Here is a 5,825-nt window from a genome sequence, read left to right on the forward strand (position 1 = left end):
TGTTGCACAACTGTATAAATTTACTAAGAATTAATTAAACTGTAAATTTAGCAATAGGTGAATTATATGGTATTTAAGTTAAACCTCAGTAAGGCTGTAGTGGAAAAGGTTATGCCCTAGTTCCTAGCAGTACTATTGTAATAGGCAAAAACTGGAAACAACATAAATGCCCATGAACAGTAGAATGGATAAGTTGGATATATTCATATGACGGAATACTATACAGCAATGAGAATTAAAGAACTACAGCTTCACGTAACTTGGATGAATCTCTCAAACATAATGTTGAGTGAAAGACACATAATAGGGGCGCCTGGGTGGCTCAGTCAGTTAAGAGTCTGCCTTCAGCTCAGGTGACGATCCTGGGTCCTGGGATCAAGCCCCACATCAGGTTCCCTCATCAGCGGGGAGCCTGCTTCTCCCTCTGCCTGCTGCACCCCCCCACTTGTGCGCTCTCTGTCAAATAATAAATATAATCTTAATAAAAAGACACATAGTAGTACATAATGTATAATTCCATTTACATGATGTTTAAAAACAGGCAAAACAAATATTTGGTGTTAGAAGTCAAGATAGTGGTTATTCTTTAGGTGAACAATGATAGTGGGGTGTTAATTATTTTTTTATTTTAATTTTATTTTTTCCAGCTTTACTGAGGTATCACTGACAATATTAATAATGTTTCTTGAGGTGTGTTCTCATTATACAGGGGTGTTCACTTTTTGAAAGTCTATCACTTATTGTTTGTGCACTGTTTCATATCTATGTTATACTTCAATAAAAAGTTTACTTTAGGGGCACCTGGATGGCTCAGACAGTTAAGGGTCTGACTATTAATTTTGGCTCAGGTCATGATCTCAGGGTGGAAAGATCGAGCCCTGAATCTGGCTCCATGCTGGGTGTGGAGCCTACTTAAGATTCTCTCTCTTTCTCCCTCTTCCCCTTCCCCCACTGAACGCATGCTCTCTCTCTTAAAAAAAAAAAAAAGTGTACTTTAAAAATGCACTTAATTTGAAAAAGAGATCACTGGTGATCTCTGAGAAGCGTGTGCGCGTGTGTGCCTCTGCGTATCTCTGTGTGTCTGTGTATCTGTGTGTATGTGTGAGTGTGTGTGTATATGTAGGGATGATGAGAGGAGCTGGCCAGGTGAAGATCTGAGGAAGTGTTCCAGGATAAGGAAACAAGCAGTCCACAGCCCCTATGGGAATGAGCTTGGCATGTTCAGAGAACAGGAAGAAGACTGTGCGTGGCTGGCATAAAGTGAATGAGATGAATGTGAGATCATTCCTTTATTCATTCATCAAATATGTAAGAGTTGTGCCAGAGGCTGAGAAGTCAGAGGACAGCCAATTGTTTGGAATGTGTGGCAGAGAAAGGAAGGAAGGGAAAAAGCCACTGTAGAAGGGGTAGGAAAGGACACCTGGGTGGCTCAGTTAAGCAGCTGCCTTCAGCTCAGGTCATGATACCAGGGTCCTGGGATCAAGTCCCACATCGGGCTCCTTGCTCAGCGGGGAGCCTGCTTCTCTCTCTCCCTCTGCCGCTCCCCCTGCTTGTGCTCGCTCTCTCTCTCTCTGTCAAGAAAATAAATAAAATCTTAAAAGAAGAAGAAGAAGAAGAAGAAGAAGAAGAAGAAGGAGGAGGAGAAGGAGAAGAAGAAGAAGAAAGAAAGAAAGAAAGAAAAGAAAAAAGAAAAGAGAAGAAAAGAAAAGAAAAGTCCTGAGGGTTCCTTTCCATTTACACACACACACACACACACACACACACAGGGTAGAAGAAAGGAAAGACTGAAGATGAGGTTAACAGATTGCAGAAACAAGATCCTAGAGAAAACAGAAGAGGATAGAATAATGGGGTCAGGTGGTAGGGATCACTCTGGAATGGATATGGAAAAGCTAGAAATAAAACAGCCATAAAGGCAAACATTTTGAAATGGAGAGAAGCCAAGTGAAAGCATTCTCCAATCTTCCCATTGAAATTTCAGGAACGGTCACATAGGAAAGTCGGTTAAGGCCCAGAGAGTTATTTATAAAAAAGTTATCTTAAAAGCTCTTTCTTTCCCCCTTAAAATATAATTTAATGAGGAAACTAGGTCCTCTGATGCACTCCTAACACTGTTCTCTGTTGTCTGCCTTGCTGAGCTAGCTGTCTGGAGCCCTCACCACAGGGAAGCCTGGGAATTCCACAGTGTAAGGCACCAGGCCTCTAGTGGGCTCCCCCCAACTGTCCCAGGGCCCTCGCAACATAAACATGGAGCCTACATAAGGCACATCACCCACAGAGCAAGCTGCTAGCCAATATGTGACAAGGTCTTTAAAATTCACAGAGAAAACATGCAAACTAGGTTGTCCCCTACAGATATCTACCATCAGCCATGATACAGAAATACAAACATGTCAAGAAAGATGAATGCAAATACTTTGAGGAGCTATTATACTCTAGATTGTTTCATACTGTACCTTTACCATTTATTGGATATTGTGGACCTGAGGATAATACCATTTTTGAATCATGCTGAGATCACAGAGGACATTTTGAAAAATGCAAAGAGTTAGGCTTCATTGTCCAGTTTTACTAGAGCTGACTGTCTATGTTTTCTTAGCATTAAAAGACAGTAGTACATTCATATTATGAATCAGTATAGATCATCAAATTCTTTCTTTTTGAAATTTGGAGGAATGATCACATCTTCTACCAATAAGGCCAGTAAAAAATTCCACAGAGACATGGTAGGGAGTATGAACTGGTCAGATCACAAAAATGACATAAAGATATGCATTTTGCCTGAGAAATACACTATAGTTAAGATCATTGATTCAGGTCCTCAACTCTCTGGATTACTAGATTATTATGTGGTACACAGTTTATATAATAAAGGATTTACTTATTTGAACATATCAATCTCTGATGACAATTTCATTCTCTTGAAGGTTCTGTAATGAATTGAGTGCAAGATGACTAGGTGATTACTTTGAAACTATTATTTCTTTCAATAGATAAGCACAGTAATGTTGCTGGGCTTGCAAATGTCCTTGAGATACACTTATCATTGGTTAAGAATGATGTTTCCATGTATTGCTGATTGGGCTTTGTGCATAAGAAAAGACAAGTAATAAATCTGGATCAGCTTCATTATCATGGTGGAATGTACCTTCTATAAACAAATTTAAAAGTAGTTTATATCCACAAAAGATATTCTTATCATGGCATGGTGAAGAGAGCAGGAGACCTGAACAAGAAGCTTTGTCAGCTCTGATACTGATACTAGGTCCAGCTGATCCAGCCTGCATAAGCACTTTGGGTCTGTCTAAAGGATACACAAAGATATCATTTTCCTATTTGATTCAATCTTTACCTTTCTAATAATGGGAAATCTTTCACCAAAAGTGGGCAAGCTCTCACATGAGTCTCTGGACAGCTTCCTTACAGAATAAGAAAAGATTCTAAACACTTCGGAAGAAGTGTGGACTACAGAAATATTTTGATCAGGCACTTATGGAAACACAATAGTGTCTCTGCATCATAATAACAACCCAATTATGGCTTTCTTCTGAATCTCTTACATTGTAAAAGCTTTCCTGATTTGAATCCTATGACTTGTAGCAGACTTCTAAACAAAAATTACAAATTGCTCGTTCCCATGGCTCCTCTCACTAATAGATCCAGCCCGTTAGCAGTAGTACTGCTCGGCATTTTAGACCCATTATCCAGAAGTCACCACCCTGAAGTCAAATCCCCATTTTTATTACTGTCCAAAAGTATAAGACTTCAAAAACAGTCAGATATATTTCATGGTCATTATTAAGCATTAATAATGTCTTGGAGTCATAAACCTGACTTCACACATGCTCAGATATTGAATGATGGGAAGGGAGAAATTTTTCCCATTTGATAAAACTACAAGGAGAGTCACGAGTCCTGTCAATACGGGTGTTCATAAGGCATTGCAAACATTCAGGAACAAAATGGGCTTGCAGGGATTTCTGTGGTTATGTCACCATGTTGTACACTTCTAAACAACCTGCAAACAAAACTTGGTGAGGTTTCGGAGAAGAAAGGAGAACCTGATTTAACTTCCGGCTCAGAGCAAATGAAAAGTACAGAATCATTTGAAATAGTCACTGAGGAAGCAACTACACATTGAACACAAACAAAACTCTGATGTTGCCACAACAGAAACCGACTGGTTCCCCCTTGAGCGGTGCTTTGAAATTCCCGTTTAGCTCTGAATTAAATGAGAACGTTTGTAGGAAAACTGCTACACACAACCTTCCCAGAGAAGAAAGCCTCCAAAAACTCCATTCGAAACAAGCAAGCAAACAACTCTGTTCCATTCAGAGAAAACTCTGTCTACATGTCCTTAATTGTTCATGCATTCTAGGAAAGAGCTTTAACACTGGATATCCACGCTGAAGCCAGTTTCTCAAGTTTGCTTTACCATCTTATGCTGGTATGGAAGTCCAGCTTCCTGCAAATAATGCAGTATTTCGAGTCACAGAATCTTATCAATTTTATCAGAATGGAATAGAGGGCCACCCTCCTCACTGCTAACCCTCACTTGCAGTAATTTGATCACATTCGTTATTCACACTTGATGTTTTTTTCTTTCTCAAAGTTAGGTTTCTTTCTCAAAGTGCCAGTCACTAAAAAGCATCCTGCTGGTGTAGTTACGCTATACGTAAAGGATGTTCAAAGTGTGTTGTAGTGTAGTTTGGGAGACATTTAATATTGCTTGGAATCTTGCCGATTATAGCACATCCTAATGCAACAAAGAGCTGTTTTTATACATATATATATATATAAATATATATATATATCTTTTTTTTTTTTTTTTTGACATAAGGAGGTTGAGAGCACAGGCAGGGGGAGCGGCAGGCAGAGGGGGAGGGAGAAACAGGCTCCCCGATGAGCAGAGAGCCCAACGTGGGGATCATGACCTGAGCCAAAGGCAGACGCTTAACCAACTGTGCCACCCAGGCGTCCACAAACAGCTGCTTTAAAAAAAAAAAATTGAGGGGGCACCCAGATGGCTCAGTCGGTTGACAGTCCAACTCTTGATTTTGACTCAAGTCATGGGATGACACCCTCTTCCCCTCCCATCAGGCTCCCCCACTCAGTGGGGAGTTTGCTTCTCTCTCTCTCTCTCCTCTCTTCCTCTGCCCGTTCCTCCACTTGAACACACACTCTCTCTCTCTAAAATAAATAAATCTTTTTTTTTAATTGAACCCTAGGTTCTTTTTTCTTTTTTTTTAAACAAAGACTTTTTAACAATCAACACTGTATTTTTTATCTTGAGTTGATCTGCATTTTATTTTATAAATCTAAGGATAAACTTTATAGGCCGTATGATGACTGCTAACATTTATAAGCCATCACAATGAATATTGTAATGGTGATTTTATGTGTTAGTTTATCAAACATAAGTCTTGTTTCATTTTATATTTTGTTACCTATGCTTTTGGGGATAATGGGAAGACATTTAACTCTTCTTATGAAAATACTTATTGGTATTTAGAGTAGAAAGAGTATAAAACAATAAACATGCAGTACTGAGAAATTTGATGAGACATTAAGAATTCCTTGGATATCTATAAATTACGTACATCAATTGAACCTTGAAGGTATGCAAATCAGCATAGTTATGTATAATTTAACCTTGTTTTTTAAGGTCTTAACTCAGACTATAAAGATTCACTGACATCCCATGAGAAGTTTTGGAAAGAAACATTTTTTTAACCCATTTCGAATTCTTTCAAAGTGCAAAAAGCAGCCCTTGAAAGGATGTTAACATGGTCCAATTTGCATTTTGTTTGGTTTTTTCCTTTTTT

The 5,825-nt window shown here is 38.9% G+C and overlaps 1 pseudogene; it reads left to right on the top strand.

The window, feature by feature from the left end:
- Nucleotides 1–1,206: 1,206 nt before the first annotated feature.
- LOC113269458 (protein FAM91A1-like) lies at nucleotides 1,207–4,525 on the top strand (annotated as a pseudogene).
- Nucleotides 4,526–5,825: the final 1,300 nt, after the last annotated feature.

Source organism: Ursus arctos, unplaced genomic scaffold, assembly GCF_023065955.2.
Source record: "Ursus arctos isolate Adak ecotype North America unplaced genomic scaffold, UrsArc2.0 scaffold_22, whole genome shotgun sequence".
Classification (NCBI taxonomy): Eukaryota; Metazoa; Chordata; class Mammalia; order Carnivora; family Ursidae; genus Ursus; species Ursus arctos.